This window comes from Cibotium barometz, chromosome 45, assembly GCF_041138505.1.
Source record: "Cibotium barometz isolate CiBa-2024 chromosome 45, ASM4113850v1, whole genome shotgun sequence".
In the NCBI taxonomy this organism is placed as follows: domain Eukaryota; kingdom Viridiplantae; phylum Streptophyta; class Polypodiopsida; order Cyatheales; family Cibotiaceae; genus Cibotium; species Cibotium barometz.
Window position 1 is genome coordinate 15243144 of NC_141090.1, and position 20538 is coordinate 15263681.

Sequence of the window (20538 nt, forward strand, 5' to 3'; positions counted from 1 at the left end):
AAAACTATGAGCAATATTAAAATGATTCCATTATGACACATATGTAAGGAAGGGGAATTCTTTAAAGGAGGTGCATATTTCACATAAGATGAAGAGTTGAAAATGTACAAGGTTTATTAGTAAAAAACTATGAGCAATATTAAAATGATTCCATTATGACACATATGTAAGGAAGGGGAATTCTTTAAAGGAGGTGCATATTTCACATAAGATGAAGAGTTGAAAATGTACAAGGTTTATTAGTAAAAAACTATGAGCAATATTAAAATGATTCCATTATGACACATATGTAAGGAAAGGGAGTTCTTTAAAGGAGGTGCATATTTCACATGCTTGAATGAGTTTTAAACTCATAAAAATTGAGATATTTCATCTCTCCTCTCTCCTCATTTAAGTCTAGTTCCAAAAAGTTAGCTTAACTGACCTAAAAATGATCAAATATTGACCAAACTGATTTAGAAAATTCTAGAATCAGTTTGTTTGGTTAGGAGCTCAATTTTTCCTATAAATAGAAGTCTCCCCCTTGTTGAAAAATATATAGTGTTTATGCATCGTTACTCTACTCCACCTAAGCCAAGAACTGTGAATTCATTTAATAATTCACTAGTTTTTGGAGCTTCCCTCTTTCTTCAATCTCCATTAGTGGCTCCATCAACATACTTAACCAATTGATTGGTTGGGGGCCTCTACCGTGAACAAAGAATCAAGCAAGTTGTAAGGTAATTAGTGAATATTGATCTTTCTATAATTTCTCAATTTTTCTCTCTTCTCAACCCCTCTCAAGCTTGAGAAGTTTAATTGGTATGGTTTTTTAAATGCTATTGAAGTTTGAATAGTAGTGAAGAGTTACATAATTTAATAAATGCTATTGAAGTTAATTTTCATTTATGTTTAAATTCTAATGATTTTTATGTAAATTCTCTCTCTCACTCAAGAAATGGTCATACTCATGACCCGTTCTCAATCCAAATCAAGCTTTTCCTTAACCCAAGATTAAGCTATGCTTGAGGTCAAATTAATGGCTTTTTTCTATGCTTTTAGTTTATGTATATTGATGATTCAATCCATTATGGATTAATAATCTAATTAGAGATCATTTTAATTATTTTCTTAATGATAAGCATTATCCCTTAGAAAAATTGAGATTTATCAGTCATAGCAGCGGAGCTATGGCAAAAATTTTATAAAAATTATGCATAAAATAATTTCATTCAAAGCATAAAAAGAGGACTTCCTACCATATTCTAGGAATTATCATCCTAGATTAATTGAAAGAATTTCATTACAATCATGGAGAAATTGAATTTTAATATCATGCATAAAGGATAAGTTTTTATATCAAAAGTGTTATTTTTACCATTTTTATTTCATGCATAGAAGTATGCATAATGGATAAATTTTTATATCAAAAGTGTTATTTTTACCATTTTTATTTCATGCATAGAAGTATGCATAATGGATAAATTTTTATATCAAAAGTGTTATTTTTATCATTTTTAATTTTCATGCATAGAAGTATGCATAAAGGAAAATTTTTTTATATCAAAAGTGTTACTTTTATCATTTTCAATTTTCATGCATAGAAGTATGCATAAAAGAAAATTTTTATATCAAAAGTGTTACTTTTATCATTTTTAATTTTCATGCATAGAAGTATGCATAAAGGAAAAAAATTTATATCAAAAGTGTTACTTTTATCATATTGGATTTCATGCATAGAGGTATGCATAAAAGTTGATTATTTTATTATAAAAGTGTGACTTTTATCATAATTGAATTTCATGCATAGAGGTATGCATAAAAGTTGATTATTTTATTGTAAGAGTGTTACTTTTATCATATTGGATTTCATGCATATAGGTATGCATAAAAGATATTCTTTTTATGCTAAAAGTGTGATTTTCCTCATAAATGGATTTTATGCTTAACTTAGATGCATAAGAGAAATTCTTTTATTCTAAAAGTGTAATTTCCTACCAAATTGAATTTATGCATAAAAGATTGATTTAATTTCGAAAGTGTTAGTCTCCTTAAATGGAATTTATGTATAAATAAATGTGTAGAGAAATCTTATATCAAATATAAGAATTCTCTTTTTTTTTTTTTAAGAGATATGAAATGTGATAAGATGTGATAAGAGGTGTATGAGATGTGATAAGAATTGATAAGATGCGTATGGAAAGTGATAGGATGTGATAAGAGGTGTATGAGATGTGATAAGATTTGATAAGACGCGTATGGAAAGTGATAGGATGTGATAAGAGGTGTATGAGATGTAAAAAGATGTGATAAGATGTGTATGAGATGTGATAGAATGTGTTAAGATGAGTTAGGATGTGTTAAGATGTATATGGGATGTGTTAGGACGAGAATGGATGTAATATGGTTGTATGAATGTGATGTGGATGTATACATGTAGATGTATATGTATGAATGTGAATGTTGATGTGGATGTGGATGTATGGATGTAGATACGGATGTGTATGTATGTATGTGGATGTGTATGTATGAATGAGGATGTAAAAATGGACGTATGTATATAGATGTGGATGTATAGATGTATGTATGTAGATGTGGATGTATGTATGTAGATGTGGATGTATGGATGTGATTGTGAATGAAGAGGTGGATGTGAATGTATGGATGTAGATACGGATGTGGATGTAGGTATGTGAATGTGGATGTATGAATGAGGATGTGAAAATGGATGTATGCATGTGAATGTAGATGTATGAATATGAATGTGGATGTGTGGATGTGGAAATGGAGGTATGGATGTATGAATGTAGATGTGAATGTATGCATGTAGATGCGTATGTATGAATGTGAAATTGGATGAATGATGTGGACGTACGAACATGGATATGTATGTAGAATAATGAATATGAAGATGTATGTGAGATAATGTAGTCTATATGAGTGAATGGATGAGAACGAGTACACACTGAATGGAATGTGGAATAAGTAATGTGGTCCGAGAGTGGATAATATGGAAAGACAAGAGTTCGTTATAGAAACTGTATTTGTGACTGTTTGTAAATGACTGTTTTTATGGCAAGAATGCTGGAGAAGCATTTTGACCGTCTTGAGGATTAAGGTCATGAAGACTGAACTGATAAAGTTGCAACTGCTGACGGAGAGTCAATGGAGGACGTCTCGCGTAGCAAGGTCGATCGAGGTCTTGACTAGCCTCGGCTCGATTTAAATGGTGAGCTTCCGGTACGGTGGATGAGGGACCAAGGAAGCGGCCTATGAGTGAAGCGTTAGGTCACCTGCGAAGGATCCTAGAGGGTGCTGACCATACGGTGCTCGGGCTCTGGGTCGCCGAAGATACCCACACGTGCGTCGTGGAAGATATTGGAACAAGGAGAAAGAGTTGTTTTCTGAAACCGGGCATGGATCTGGTTGATTGGCCTAGATGAAGTAAATCCCGGATAGAAATTGTTCTATGGATAGGAATCAACGGCTGTGCCTCTTGATGGGGAAAAAAGCGTTGATCCCAATGATCCAAGTGCAAATTCTTCCTTGATTTGACTAAGTACCATTAAAGGTACAGTCAGATCAGTTTGATCAGTAATGATCTTGACTACGTTAGAGTAAAGAGTTATCCTGGTGGAATCGCCCGTGCTTTCCGGGTAAAGAAAGTTTTTCCGGTTTCGGTTTTGGACAAACTGACGGATTAGTCTCTTGTCTGGACATCCGTGGGCGAGGCCCCGAGTGTGGGACCCCTGTCCCGCGCGAGAAGTGCTACTTCCGCTGCTAGTACCCCGAATCAGTTGCTCGGTGGGAACAGGGATCTCACACAGCATCTGTGTAGCCATGTATATCCAAGCCATTACCATGCTCATATAGAAGACCATAATGTGTGGTCTTTACATATCGCATAATGCGTCTCACTGCATCCAAATGAGGTTTTCTGGGGCTCTGCATAAACTGGCTTACTAGCCCCACAGCATAACTCAAATCCGGGCATGTGATAGTCATGTAAATGAGACTACCAACCATCTTTCTGTACATAGATGGATCATCCAACTCCTCACCAAAATCAGCTCGCAACTTCACATTCTGCTCCAAAGGTGTACTCATAGGCTTACACCCTATCATGTCATATTTTGCCAACATATCCAAAGGTGTACTCATAGGCTTACACCCTATCATGTCATATTTTGCCAACATATCCAATGCATATTGGCGTTGTACTAACCATGTACCTGCATGGTCTTTGATCACTTCAATTCCAAGAAAGTATCTCAACTCACCCAAGTCTTTCATGTCAAATTGCCCACTCAATGCCTTCTTGACATGCATCACATCTGTACCATGATCACCTGTGATAATCAAGTCATCCACATAGATGACAAGTAAAACAATCCCATGATCTGTTTTCTTCACATAGAGTGAAGAATCTGCGGTAGAAACCTAAAATCCAAGGGAGATAAGATGTCTGCTCATCTTATCACTCCAAGCACGAGGTGCTTGGAGTGATATCTGCTCATCTTATCACTCCAAGCACGAGGTGCTTGCTTCAACCCATATAAAGCCTTCTTCAATCTGCATACATGAGTGGGATATCTTGGGTGTACATATCCTTCTGGCTGTGCCATATACACTTCCTCTTGTAGATCACCATTTAGAAATTCATTTTTCACATCCATTTGATGAATTTCCCAACCATTTGCTGCATTTTCCAACCATTTGCTGCAGCCATAGCAATGACTGCTCTCACTGTTTCCATCTTTACCACTGGACTAAATGCTTCATCATAGTCCAAGCCTTGGGTTTATGCATAACCCTTAGCTACCAATTGTCAGGCATTTTTCTGAGTGGTCTTTTTGGCTCGTGTATATACGTGTGCATGGCAGTTGTGCAGAGATTTGTTTGGGAATGCGTTGCCAGGTGTACAGGGTGGACTGTTTGATTCGGGCTTATTGCAGGCTTGTCCGATGCAGATGGTTTCAGCTGTCCGCGGTCGTCTTGAAGTGTGTGGGCGTCCAAGAAATACAATGGGCATTGTAAGCTGCATTTGAGGTGTGTGGAAAATGGGCAAATAAAGATGTGGCCAAGGTAGTATTGAGCATTGGTGTGAAAAGGTGAGGGTGGCCATCCATTAGGCCTTACAAAAAATAATAAATAATGACGTGTGGGCTGGGAAACGTGGCGTGGAGCTTTGAGTGGGCGCCAGCGAAGGAGTCCAGAAACTTGTGGAAAGCGTGGAGCTGGCGGGAGATGCGCGAGCTGCAAGTAAAAGTGGAGGCCGTCGTTTTGAGGAGTTGGGGGTTCTTGGGCGCAACGGCAAAGGTGACTGGAGGAGCGACCGTGAAGAGACGTGGAAGAGTCGCCGGGCTGCAACAAAAGTGTGGGGGCCTCCCTTGTGAAGAGCAGCAAGGAGGAAGCTGCCTGCTGGCGAGCAGAGGGCGTGAAGGCGCCAAAGAGGTAAGTGCAGCCGCTCTGAAGACAGTGGTGGCTGGCGACGTAAGAAGAAGCAGAAGGCATCAAAGGAGACGGGAGACGCCGACGTGTGAAGAGAAAAGTGTTGACGTATGGGCACAAGGTGGCAGAAGGCGCAAAAGGGTCAGCTGCTGCAGGTCTGCAACGACGTGTAAGTGGAAGCCGACACGTGGGCTGAGGGGAGAGCAGAAGCGAGACCAGATATAAAGGAGGTGGCCGCCTTGTGGACAAGGCTGGAGCGCAGCTGTAGGTGCACAGCTGCTGGTGAGAGACCTAAGAAGGAGGCCGCCGTTGAGGTACAATTGCAGGTGACTGGAGCGAAGCCAGAGGGCTGCTTTGGTTGGCAGCCGGGTCGTTTTGAAGGCGGCCACCTTGGAGTAGAGATACTTCTTTGGTCAAAGGTGACAGGCTGGTGATAGTGGAGAGCAAAGGCCGCCATTGAGGTGTTGGCAGCACAGAGACAGGCTGCATGCGACGAGGACAGTGTGGAGTGATGTGGTTACTGGATGCCCAGGAGGGCTCGCGACTAGTGGATGGACTGAGGTGGTGTGGCCTTGGTTCGGTCAGTCAGAGTGGACGCTGAAGACAGGTGGACAGCGTGTGGCTGTGGATATGGTAGAAGGCTGGTGGCTGGTGTGGGCCACCTAGGAGACAGGGCTGTGGACAGCAGAGTGGGTGCCGAGTGAAGCAGAGAGAAAGGTTGGTGTTCCTGCTTGGTGGTGGGCCGGTAGAACTGCAGATAAGCTGCAGGTGACAGAGACTGAGAGAGAGATGTTTGGGTAGCTGCTCTGCTGGTGACGACACATGCGGAAGTGATGGGCTGCAGAGAGAGTTGAGGGTTAGCTGGTGTGGGCGCCCTCTGAAGTGAGAGTGGCCGGGTTCATTCTGGTGTGATTGGCACAGCAGGCAAGCGAGAGGTTCGTGGTGATTGGGGATGTGGTGTATCCTCGGCAGTGACAGGCCTGAGTGAGTGTTTTGTTTATGGTTGTGTGAGTAAGGCTTCTGTGTCGAGAGAAGCTTGTATACAGTGTTTTCTGGAAATATATTGCTGGGTGTTTGCTTGGTCTATGGTGCCCCTGTTTTTGTTGTCTGTCTGGCGTGGGTTGGGTGGTGAAGTGTGAGAGAGTGTTCCAGCCGGTGGCTGGTGGTGCCTCCATTCGTGTGTGTGTTTCCAAGTTTGTGAGGTGGAAGGGCTATAGAGGCAAGGGTTTTCTTTCTTTTTTTCACCTCACATCCTTCTGGTGCCCCCACTGAGGATTGCTCTAGCGTTGTTCTTTGCCTAGAAGGGCGTATGTTCCACTGAGGAGAGCTCAGGGATTGTTACAGGTTGTCATGATGTGGTCTTATCCGGAGTTTCATGGCAGGAAAGGTGAAGATGTGTGTGACTTTTTGGAGTAGATGGAGTTGGCATGCATTAGCAATCATGTGACAGATGAAGAGCAGGTTCTGAGGTTGATAAAGATTTTCTTGAAGGGAGATGCCCGAAGCTGGCTTAAAGATTTTGAAGCACAGGATGTTGGTGTTTTGACCTTAGACAGGTTAAAAGAAGGCCTTTTGGAGCATTTTCAGCAAGTGGAGGATCTTAGTGTGCTTTTGCAGGAGTTGAGCATCTTGAAGCAGGTACATGGGCAATCACTGGATGATTTTGTGAAGGTATTTACATGTTTGTGGGGTAAGTGGTGTATGACATTGAAGCAGGAAGTTCCTCCTATGTTTTTGAAGAAGAGCTTGTTTGTTGATGGTTTGCTACCCCATTTGAGGATCAGGGTTGAATTGAAGAATCCCAAGTCATTTGATGATGCTGTTAGAGTTGCTAGGGAAAAGGAAGGCAAGGTTTTGAAGCAGATGGAGATGGGTATTTATCCGTATGAAGGTGTTGTGTCTGCAAGGGATAAGCATGTGAATTTGGTTGAGGTGGATAAGAGTCCTATGCAAAGTTTGATTAGACAGGAGCCTCAAAGGCCGATACAGGTGCAGAGGGGGATGTTCTATATGCCTTCTGATTTTTTTCCAAAAACCAAGCATGTGCAGGTGGATGAAAAGAAGGTGGATGAAAAGCAGGTAAAGGAGCAAAGTGCAGATGAGGAGTTGCCAGTGGATTCTTCTTTGGATTTAGACATCATAGCTGTACAGGACAGTGATTTGGAAGGCTCTATTGAAGATCATTTGGATCTGGATGATATGCATGCACATGGAAGCAAAGAGGATGATGCCTTGGGATTGGCTGATGATAAGAAGGAAGAGGAGCTAGATACAGGATGCTTTGAGGATGATTCTATGCCAGATTCTACAAGGGAGGAGGATGGGGTAGAGACTTGTGATGAAGTGAAGACAGTTTGTGATGCTGCAGATGTGGAGAGTGTGGAGGAAGATCCTATCATTATGGATTTTCTTGGACAGCTTGATGGTGGTCTGATACCTGCAATGAATGGTATGGATATTTGTCCATCTGATGCATTGTGTGCTGAGGAGTCTTTGGACGATGATACCAGGGGGGTTGGCAACACTCAAGAAGATATGCATGCAGATTTGACTAATGAAGAGCGTTGTGAGGTGAGTATTATGCCTGAGGATGATATATGGGAAGTTGCTAGCCTTGATGAACAGGAGCCAGAGGTGGAGATGGATACTAATATGGCTGAGAGTGTAGCAAAGGCTTCTTTACGTGTTGCTGAGATGCTGAAAGCAAAGTCCATGGAGGACAAGGGTTCTGAACCACTTGAGCTGTATGGTTGTGAAGAGATGCCTGAAGTACAGGAACTGGAAGTGCTGGTGGACACTCCCATTGGAGAGGATGTGGATTTTGGTGTGCATAAAGGTCAAGATGCTAGAATCTGGCCTTCACTGGTGTTGATGAATGGGATGCTAGATGCTGCAATGACACAGGTTTTGAAAACGAGGAGGTTAGTTGTGGGTGAAGTGCACGTGAATGCTTTTCTGGATATGGTTGATGTTTGGTATGCAGTGATGCAGCCATTGTGTTTAACAGATGCTGGGGAATGGGATGGTGAGTTGCTGTTTCCTTTTGATCCTGGCGGATAGCTATTGGACTTTGTGTTTTGCTGTTGAGCATGAATGCTCTAGCAAATGGGGGGGTGGCAAAGTATGTCAGGCGTTTTTTTGAGTGCTCTTTTTGGCTCGTGTATATACGTGTGCATGGTAGTTGTGCAGAGATTTGTTTGGGAATGCGTTGCCAGGTGTACAGGGTGGACTGTTTAATTCGGGCTTATTGCAAGCCTGTCCGAAATAGGGTTCGATCCAGATGGTTTCAGCTGTCCGCGATCGTCTTGAAGTGTGTGGGCGTCCAAGAAATACAATGGGCTTTGTAAGCTGCATTTGAGGTGTGTGGAACATGGGCAAATAAAGATGTGGCCAAGGTAGTATTGAGCATTGGTGTGAAAAGGTGAGGGTGGCCATCCATTAGGCCTTACAAAAAATAATAAATAATGACGTGTGGGCTGGGAAACGTGGCGTGGAGCTTTGAGTGGGCGCCAGCGAAGGAGTCCAAAAACTTGTGGAAAGCGTGGAGCTGGCGGGAGATGCGCGAGCTGCAGGTAAAAGTGGAGGCCGCCGTTTTGAGGAGTTGGGGGTTCTTGGGCGCAACGGAAAAGGTGACTGGAGTAGCGGCCGTGAAGAGACGTGGAAGAGTCGCCGGGCTGCAACAAAAGTGTGGGGGCCTCCCTTGTGAAGAGCAGCAAGGAGGAGCTGCTCTGCTGGCGAGCAGAGGGCGTGAAGGCGCCAAAGAGGTAAGTGCAGCCGCTCTGAAGACAGTGGCTGGCGACGTAAGAAGAAGCAGAAGGCGTCAAAGGAGACTGGAGATGCCGACGTGTGAAGAGAAAAGTGCTGACGTGTGGGCACAAGGTGGCAGAAGGCGCCAAAGGGTCAGCTCTGCAGGTCTGCAACGACGTGTAAGTGGAAGCCGATGTGTGGGCTGAGGGGAGAGCAGAAGCGAGACCAGATATAAAGGAGGTGGCCGCCTTGTGGACAAGGCTCGAGCGCAGCTGTAGGTGCACAGCTGCTGGTGAGAGACCTAAGAAGGAGGCCGCCGTTGAGGTACAGTTGCAGGTGACTGGAGCGAAGCCAGAGGGCTACTTTGGTTGGCAGCCGGGTCGTTTTGAAGGCGACCACCTTGGAGTAGAGATATTTCTTTGGTCAAAGGTGACGGGCTGGTGATAGTGGAGAGCAAAGGCCGCCATTGAGGTGTTGGCAGCATAGAGACAGGCTGCATGCGACGAGGACAGTGTGGAGTGATGTGGTTACTGGATGCCCAGGAGGGCTCGCGACTAGTGGATGGACTGAGGTGGTGTGGCCTTTGTTCGGTCAGTCAGAGTGGATGCTGAAGACAGGTGGACAGCGTGTGGCTGTGGATATGGCAGAAGGCTGGTGGCTGGTGTGGGCCGCCTAGGAGACAAGGATGTGGACAGCAGAGTGGGTGCCGAGTGAAGCAGAGAGAAAGGTTGGTGTTGCTGCTTGGTGGTGGGCCGGTAGAACTGCAGATAAGCTGCAGGTGACAGAGACTGAGAGAGAGATGTTTGGGTAGCTGCTGCTGCTGGTGACGACACATGCGGAAGTGATGGGCTGCAGAGAGAGTTGAGAGTTAGCTGGTGTGGGCGCCCTCTGAAGTGAGAGTGGCCGGGTTCATTCTAGTGTGATTGGCATAGCAGGTAGGCGAGAGGTTCGTGGTGATTGGGGATGTGGTGTATCCTCGGCAGTGAGACAGGCCTGAGTGAGTGTTTTGTTTATGGTTGTGTGAGTAAGGCTTCTGTGTCGAGAGAAGCTTGTATACAGTGTTTTCTGGAAATATATTGCTGGGTGTTTGCTTGGTCTATGGTGCCCCTGTTTTTGTTGTCTGTCTGGCGTGGGTTGGGTGGTGAAGTGTGAGAGAGTGTTCCAGCCAATGGCTGGTGGTGCCTCCGTTCGTGTGTGTGTGTTTCCAAGTTTGCGAGGTGGAAGGGCTATAGAGGCAAGCGTTTTCTTTCTTTTTTTCACCTCACACCAATCTTGCTTTATGTCGCTCGATGGAACCATCTGACTTGCACTTCACTTTGTAAACCCATTTGCAACCAATAACATTTTTGTCCTGTGGTAATGCAACCAAATCCCATGTATCATTATGAGCCAATGCGTCCATCTCAACATCCATTGCTTTCTCCCATACATGCTTTCCAATAGCTTCTGTATAGCATGTAGGTTCCACATGCTTCACCAAAGATGTCATATATGCATAATGCATAGCAAAATCACGGTATGTCAACCTATTAACTGGATATTTGACTCTTTGGGATCTCTGTAATGCATGTGGATCACTCTGAACACCTGTCACTCTAGCATGTGGTGGCACATATCTATCCTGCCTTGCACCAGGTGTGCGTAAAACAGGTATGCCAAGCTCCTCATCCAAACTCTCTGAACTTGATGACTCATAACCTGTAATTCTAATTCCTTCAACCTTCTTCTTTCCTTTATCCATAGCACAACTCCCAGTGCTCACACTCTCATGCCTCAAGCGTCCTGACCATGGACGCATAGTACTACTCTCAACCTCTGCTACTACTGGCCCAGACATAGAAGTAGAACTAGAACTTGCTTGTGGCAAGTTCACATGCACATCAGCTTCAAGTGACTCAATGACTCCCTCATCCTTTGCTTTGTACCAACTAGCAAGCTCATCAAACACCACATCTCGTGAGATAACCACTTGCCTAGTTTGTGGATTGTAACATTTGTATGCCTTACGATCCTGTGCATATCCAACAAACACACACTTTTCTGCCTTAGGATCCAACTTCCTTCTTCTTTCATCAGGCACATGCACATAAGCTATGCATCCAAAAACTTTGAGGTGTCCAATGTCTGGCCTAAAACTTGTAAGCCGCATCTCGGGCATACTTCCATGTATGGCTGCTGTGGGTGTTTTATTCAGTATATATACCGCGGTAGCACAAGCTTCTGCCCAATAATAATCTGGCATGCTCTTTTCATTGAGCATCGCCCTGGCCACTTCACAAATGACTCTATTCTTTCTCTCAATCACACCATTTTGCTGAGGTGTATACCTGCAAGTCAATTGCCTTCTTATTCCATGCTTTCTCAAGAAATGCTCAAAAGCATTTGAGGTGTATTCACCACCTCCATCTGTCCTCAAACATTTTATCCAAGAACCATATTGCTTCTTTGCAAAAGCTTTGAAATCCATAAACTTTTCCAACACTTCACTTTTCTCTCTGAGAAAGTATATCCATGTCATTCTGCTGAAGTCATCAATGAATGTCACATAATATAAACTGCCTTTAATGGATGGGTTTTGTGCAGGAGCCCATACATCGCTATGTACTATCTCAAGTGGCCTGCTACTTGAAAAGATGCAGGGGGAAAGAGAGCTTGAGCTCTTGCAAGCACACACACACACTCACAAAACCCTAATAGAGAACACACAAGGTGAGAGGCTGAAAATCTTCTTCTTCTCTACTCAACACTCAACACACCATATACAAGAATAAGAGTACACACAATATGAAAGGTACTCAACCAAATACATACACGGGTTCTCTATAATGTGAACCCGACTAAATGAGCTGGCGCTATAACTATGCCAGTCTCTAGAATGGCTGTCACACAGCCTGTCATCCCACTGGCCGCATATCTCCCATGATCTCACCAACCATGCCAGTGGTGTAAGTGTGGGGCCTATCCCCCCAGGCGGGTCATCAGTGGCCACCGCCTCACTAGACGAGCTCGATATCTCAACACTCCCCCTCGAGCTCAACTCCATCTCATGTACACCAAGCGAAGCCCTGAATCTACGGAGCTTCTCTGTACCCAATGCTTTGGTGAAGATGTCGGCTACCTGATCCTCTGTGCTGACATAAACAAGGTCAAGGTCTCCTGCCAAGACCTTCTCTCTGACGAAGTGGTAGTGGACCTCTATGTGCTTCGTACAAGCATGAAATACTGGGTTCTTGGCCAACTGTATACTGCTAATGTTGTCACAAAAAATGACAACTTGTCTATCCACTGATAGACCCAAATCTGCAAGTAGCTTTCTCAACCAAGCTACCTCACATGCTGCCATAGCAGCTCCTCTGTACTCGGCCTCTGTACTCGATAGAGCAACCGTAGGCTACTTCTTGCTGCTCCAAGTCACAACAGCACTTCCCAAGGAAAACATGAAGCCACTGGTAGATCTTCTATCTGAGATACTACCAGCCCAATCAGCATCTGTGTACCCATGTACACATATCTCTGTCCCAGTCTCATAGAATAGTCCACAATGCAAAGTAGACTTCACATACCTCAGTATGCGTCTCACTACATCCAAATGCGATTTCCGTGGAACCTGCATAAATTGACTCACCAACCCAACAGCATAGCTCAAATCTGGTCTGGTGATCGTCATGTAGATCAAACTTCCTACTATGCTCCTGTACATAGTAGGATCCTCCAAGATCTCTCCTGAATCTGCACTCAACTTGCCATTCTGATCCAATGGCACAGAAATAGGCTTACAGCCTGTCATACCATACTTGAACAACATGTCCAAGCCATACTGTCTCTGCAGTAATCCAATACCATGTGGTGACCTAATCACCTCAATGCCCAAGAAATATCTGAGCTCCCCCAGATCCTTCATCTCGAACTTCTGTCTAAGCAAGATCTTTACATCAAAGATCTCTGCATCATGGTCCCCCGTAATGATCAAGTCATCTACATAGATGACAACAAGCACAACTCCTCTATCACCATGTCTCACATACAATGAGAAATCTACATTGGCTACATGAAAGCCAATAGTGACAAGATATTCAAAAATCTTGTCAGACCATGCTCTTGGTGCTTGTTGCTTTAAGCCATACAAGGCTTTCTTCAACCTGCAAACATGCTCGGGGTGACCCACATCCTCATAACCAGGTGGCTGCAACATATACACCTCTTCTTGCAAATCCCCATGCAAGAATGCATTCTTTACATCCATCTGATGTAAAGACCATTGCTTTGACGCAGCCACTGCTATCACAACTCTCACCGTTGACATCTTGGCAACTGGGCTGAAAGTTTCCTCATAATCAATCCCATATGTCTGCGCATATCCTTTGGCTACCAATCTAGCCTTGTACCTGTTTATGCTCCCATCATTGTTATGTTTAACTTTGTACACCCACTTGCATCCAATGGCTTTCTTGCCTTCAGGCAATTGCACTAAATCCCAAGTCTCATTTCCATATAGTGCATCCATCTCCTCATCCATAGCTTTCTCCCAACACACATTTCCAACAGCCTCATCAATGCATGTGGGCTCAACAACCTGCACAACCTTTGCCATATATGCATAGTGATGTGCCACATAACCATCATAGGTAAATCTCTGCACAGGATTTCTCACTCTCCCAGATCTTCGCAGTTTTTCATTCATGGCTTCCATAGCCTTCTTTACACCAGGTGTTCTCATAGCTGGGATCCCAAGCTCCTCATCAAGGCTCATATCTGAGCCACTAGACTCTCCATCAACATGAGAATGCCCTGCAAAAATGTCAGGCATACCAAGGGGCTCAACCACTTTCTCTTTTCCTTTACGTGATGTAGTAATCACATTTGCAGGACTGGTATTATGACGCAGCCTACCACTCCATGGTCTATCAACAGACCCACTAGATGAGGACTCTTCTGGTCCACTCAAAGACTGTGATTGCTGAACTGCATTCTGTGCAACCACACTTCCACTCACATCAGCCCCAATAGCTTCTTTTTCAGCAGCATACCAGCTTGGTTCCAGTCTTTAAACTCTTTCACATCTGCAGAGCAGTAGGATTTATATCCGGTATTTTCGGTGCCTCTTCATGCTCACCTTCTATGTAGTCCCAATAGCCTTTTCCCATTAGGAAATTCGTCAACCTGAACCTCCAAGCATGGAAGTTATTCTTGTCAAGCTTCTCAGCCACCATCTGAGTTATCCCATCATTTGACATCTTGCCAAACACACAATTTTACCAGAAACTGCACTCTGGTTTTTCTGCACAAACTGCTGTATTTTCTGCATAGCGGTACTGTAGTACTCTCAAATGTCACAACCAGTGACTTCAATGTGCATACATACACCCAATGGCAACTGTAGACCTCTTTGCAGCACCCACAGTGTCTGCACAGTCAATCTGTCTTCCTGCAGTTCTTAAAAGAGAGTTCTGCAGAAAATCGATGACTTACCCGCAGTGCTCGAAATCGCCTGCTTTCTGAAAAACAGAGGTCCAGACACGCCCGAAACGCGTTTTCGGCCTGAAAATTCAGTCGGTAGGACTCCATAGTTGCCCAATAGCTTTACTCCCGCGAAGAAAGCTCCTCAATCAGAGATCGTTGCCGGTGCCTCCCGTAGAGCTCCCGACAAAGGGTGTAGTCACCAACACAATAGGGAAGAGTAGTTGAAGCTCTTACCCTCGTACCGCTTCCTGTGGTTCTCTTACTTGCAGCTCAGCCCTTAGCACAAACCAGGCTCTGATACCATGAAAAGATGCAGGGGGGAAGAGAGCTTGAGCTCTTGCAAGCACACACACACACTCACAAAACCCTAATAGAGAACACACAAGGTGAGAGGCTGAAAATCTTCTTCTTCTCTACTCAACACTCAACACACCATATACAAGAATAAGAGTACACACAATATGAAAGGTACTCAACCAAATACATACACGGGTTCTCTATAATGTGAACCCGACTAAATGAGCTGGCGCTATAACTATGCCAGTCTCTAGAATGGCTGTCACACAGCCATTCATCCCACTGGCCGCATATCTCCCATGATCTCACCAACCATGCCAGTGGTGTAAGTGTGGGGCCTATCCCCCAGGCGGGTCATCAGTGGCCACCGCCTCACTAAACGAGCTCGATATCTCAACACTACTCATGTTGCCTTCTCTAGGAAATTGCAACCTTGCCTGCTTTCCAAACTGACAGGCTTCACAAACATGCATATTCCCATCATACTTGAATCTAGGCAGCCCACTAACAATGCCTCTTGCCTGCATGTTCTTTAACCTTTGTATATTGACATGTCCAATCCTCTTATGCCACATATCAATGCCCTGTACCACATTTCTACTTTTAGAGAACATGGCTGATTTTAACTCAAGAATTCCAGCATCCAGCTTAAACAACCTGCCTTCTTTCTTGCCTTTAGCAATGACTCTACATCCATGTTTAAAATCCTCAACGAAGCAACCATGCTCGTTGAAACGAACCTGTAATCCATGTTCCACCATTTGACCAATTGAGGCCAAGCTTTTTGTGATAGAAGGCACAGACAATACATCTGACATAGATTTTGTTTGACCATTGTGCAGAACCAATGGCCACCAACATGTGTAATGGCATGCTGAGTATCATCTCCTGTCTCCACATAGCCTTTCACATCCATAGGCTTCATATGCTCAAACCATTCACCATGACAAGTCATATGGTTTGATGCTCGAGAGTCCATATACCAAGTGTCATCATTTTCAGCATTTGTCATCATAGATCCCACAACATGTTTCATGGCAAACAAGTGACTTGCGCTGCCATCATTACTGGCTTGATGCATAATTTCCACCATGTTATGCATAATTTCCACCATAATGTCCACCACGTTGTGCTCTACCCCCTCTCAAATCATTCTGTTTGCGAAAACAATCATGTGCCATATGACCAAATTTCCCACAGTAATGGCATTCCACATCTTGCATAGATGTTTGTTGGCCTTGCCAACGTCCTCTACCACGAGGATTACCTCTGCCTCTCTGAGGTGTATATCCACGACCACCTCTAGCACCATATAAAGGCTGAAAATTCTATTGTGATGACCTGTCTTGCCATCCACGGCCATTACCACGACCACGTGATGCAAATCTCCCCCTGCCTCTAAATCCTCTTTGGGAATAGAAAGCCTGATTTTTGCCATTATCATCATGGCTAGTAGATGCATCCTGAAAGGAATCACTGAGTTTGATTTCCTCAACAAGCAAGAGTGAAACCAACTCATCAAAGTCTGGTAAACCTGTACTCCGAACCGAGATGGATGTATCAAAAGATTTATATTCCTTGCCAAGACCACGCAAGGTAACGTCTACCAAATCATCATCAGGCATAGTGGCATTTATTGTTGCCAATGCATCTGCAAACTTCTTTATCTCTTGTACATAATCATGGATGCTCCTTCTATCCCGCTTCACATTATGTATTTGTTGTCGCAAACTGAGACTTGCGAGCACTAGTGTCTGTATTAAACAACTTTACCAATGTATCCCATGCATCCTTGGGATTCTCAGCATCATGTATATGTATGAGCATAGCATCCGAAATACATATAGACAGATAATGCAACACTTTGAATGCTCTTTCTGACCATTGCTTATGAGCTATAACCTATTGCTGTGTAGGTTGTCGGGGTAGTTCCGGCTCTGGCTCAGCACCCGTAATGAGATTCCAAAAACCTTTTCCCTTTAGAAAACTTTTGATCCTGTACTTCCATGCCTGGAAGTTCTTCCTATCCAGCTTTTCACCAACAATCTGTACTAGATTATCCGACATATTGCTCAGTGCAAATGTACCTTCCGTACACTTCCAAATCTGTAAATGAGCCTTCCTCATCTCAACCACACTCCAATGAGTGTTCCAAATACTTCAAAGTACACAATGAACTTCAATTTCGATGTAGAAAATCAACCTGTATGCATCCAAAATGAACTGGCCCACACTGTCCAAGATACCCTATCTTGATGCACTTTCCAAGGCTCCAAATTGCAATGTAGTGGTTCAATCAAGTGTGAATAACTTGCATTGACACCTAAACAACCTCAATGTTGAGTATCAACACCATCCAACATGCTACATATCAATTTTGTCAAACCCCCTTCTCTGTTTTGAGAAAAACCAGTAGTAGATTTGCTCTAATTTCTTCAATCCTTGTCCAAATTGAGCAACCAGGCATTCATTAGCTTAGCAATGATGTCCACTAACTCCATGTAAAAGGAATTAGACCAATTGTTTAAGACCAGTGAGTAATTAGTCAATTAATCACACTCTATTTTTCTACAACCAGTAGACAGCCTGTTTAATCAGCTCATTTCTAGCAACCAGGCATTCATTAGCTTAGCAATGATGTCCACTAACTCCATGTAAAAGGAATTAGACCAATTGTTTAAGACCAGTGAGTAATTAGTCAATTAATCACACTCTATTTTTCTACAACCAGTAGACAGCCTGTTTAATCAGCTCATTTCTAGCTCCATAGATGATAATTGATCAATCCAATCATGTAGCCTCCTTCTCAAGTGTATGTAGCAACTAATCACTAAGTCAATTGTTTAAGACCAGTGAGTAATTAGTCAATTAATCACACTCTGTTTTTTTGCAACCAGTAGACAGCCTGTTTAATCAGCTCATTTCCAGCTCCATAGATGATAATTGATCAATCCAATCATGTAGCCTCCTTCTCAAGTGTATGTAGCAACTAATTGCTAAGTCAATTTTGGAAGTAATCACTCACCACTATTGATTTGAGTCCTCCACCTATCAAATAATTGAAAAAAGTACTCTGTTTCTCTGTCCAGCCTGCGCCGCCTACTGTAGGGGGATTTAGGAGTGATTTAAGTATTAATTGATGATGTAAATAGGTGCCCAACACACCTAGGCAAGTGTGCAATCCATAAATGCTTTAAATTTTTTCTAAAAACTTGCTCCAAATGCATCAAAATTTGGCTTCCTTTTCTCTGTTTTGTGACGGCTCAAAAACCAGTCAATTTCACACATTCAAATGCATCCAAATTGCTCCAAAATCAGTTTAGGGCTTGCATATGAGTTGCCAATACATTCCTCCTTGTCAGATACATGTGTCTTTGCCAGATTTACATCTAATTTCATCATACATCATCGCTTCCAAGCTTTAATGGAAAGCTTCCAAAAAACCAAAATTTTTCTTTGCTTTGGGTTACCCTAATTTGCTTTGTTTTTGCCTGAATCACCTGCAATCCGCTCAAGGGTGTTTAGTAGACCTTACCCGGTAGGCCAAGCTCTCAGATCTGATAGTAATTGGTGTGCTCCAAGCTTCACAGCATCAATAGCAAGCTTCACAGCTTTTCTTCACAACTTCTGCTCCCTCTTCTCTCACTCACTCATAAACCCTAATAGACAGCACAAGGCTCTGATACCATGTTGAAAAACAGGTAGAGGGAGAGGAGGCACACACACAGGAGCAAACCCTAATGTATATTACAAACCCTAACCATAGAGGTAAGCCATCCCCCTTCTCACACAATGCATAAAGCCATAATCCATAATACACACAACACACTATGAGTTGTGTCCACACACTACTAACCCTAGCTAATGTCCACACACTATGACCAGCTGGACGCGGTCATTTATGTCTCACACATGCTACTACCTAATATGCCAGCACATAGCATAGCTGGCACACACTGACATCGAGCTTGAATCTCAACAGGTACTTGATAAAGACTATTGCACATGAAGAATCATTCATCATATACTACATGATGAGACCAAAGCTCAAAGACTATGTGCAAAAGGGAAGAAGCATGTAGATTTGTGGGTTCAAGGAGGTCTATATCCTCTTGACCACCCATCAACTAGTAAGCCTCCATCATTTAGCACTTTACATGATCTTATTCAATGAAATGGAGATGGTAGAGAAGACTTACTTGGATACTGCTCAAGATTGAATAATCAAGCTATTATTTTCCATTATCAACACACACATACATGGCTGAAACTATGCTTGGTGTATATAAGCAATCTTTTAAAGGGCTAGAAGATATTGTAATCTCACAAAATCAGCATGTAAAATAGTTAGAAAGACTACTTCAATCATCTCAAGAAGAGGTTACAGAGCTAAGACAAACTAACAAAAGAATTTAGAGGAACATGCACTCCAAAAAACCCAACTAAAAAGTACTCTTTTGGGATTAAGAGTGAGATCTAGATAGTTTAAGAGTGTTACATGCCTAGCAACACATGGGGGTTCTAACAAAAAAATAAATGAAACTTGCTCGAAGCTACATGAATAGTGTGGAACATTTTTTCTCCTCTAGATAGAATTGCTATAATCAAGTCTGTTATTAAAAATAGTGACGGTTGAAATGCTCAAGATCTCAAAGTGTGTAAGGCTTTGAAGGAGGGTAGTGAAGGAAGTTTGCAATGAATTTTGTAACTTAGTCAAGCCTGATAAGGTGGTGGAGGCTTGCAAAACAAGGTTTCAATAAGCACAAAGGGATACAGAGCTATATCACAGCTACTCATCCAAGGTATGAAGCCTCATTGTCTTCGTGTGTTCGGCTTACCCCCCCAACCACATACCATAGCAATGGCATAACACCAACAAAATTTGGCTATTCCATGGTTTATAGGTGAATATAAACACATTGACGGTTTAAAGACTGTAGAGAAGCCGAAGAAAAAGAAATCAACATTCAAGTACAACATGCATAATAACATATTAATAGACATTAGAAGGGTCCAATTAGCCATTGTGAAGTTTTATCAGTTCACAATAGAGGACTATAAGGGTAATCTGATTTTTTTTATCAAGCTTGATGAGGCATAGATTCTAAGAGTTTTTGTTTCATGTAATTTGTGCATTAACTAATTAATATGACATAAATTGATTATTATTATATTCTTTTTTTTTATGAAGCATATTTGTTTGCACATGGCCCATACTTTGTGAAGAACCAAGGGCCTCTTGCTACATGGAGTACTCAAGGCATGGAAAAATCACACTATGCCGCACGTATCCACTATTTTTGTACAACTCGACATGGTGGTGGAAAAACAAAAAATAATACTTTACGAGATCTCTTCAACACATTCTACCGAAGACAAATGCAACAATACAAAATTCTTAAAACCCAGGTTAGTTTATACCATATAAAATATAGCTGCTATTATTAACATCAATATATTTAAACATTCATCATGCTCAATAAATGGTATCGCTATGTAGGATGGAGATTGAGATGGAGAAAGACGTGGTGACGCAAAGCTTACAAAATTTTGAAAAAAAGTGTTAAATGATCAGCAAGCACTATATACCAATAATTTCTCTAC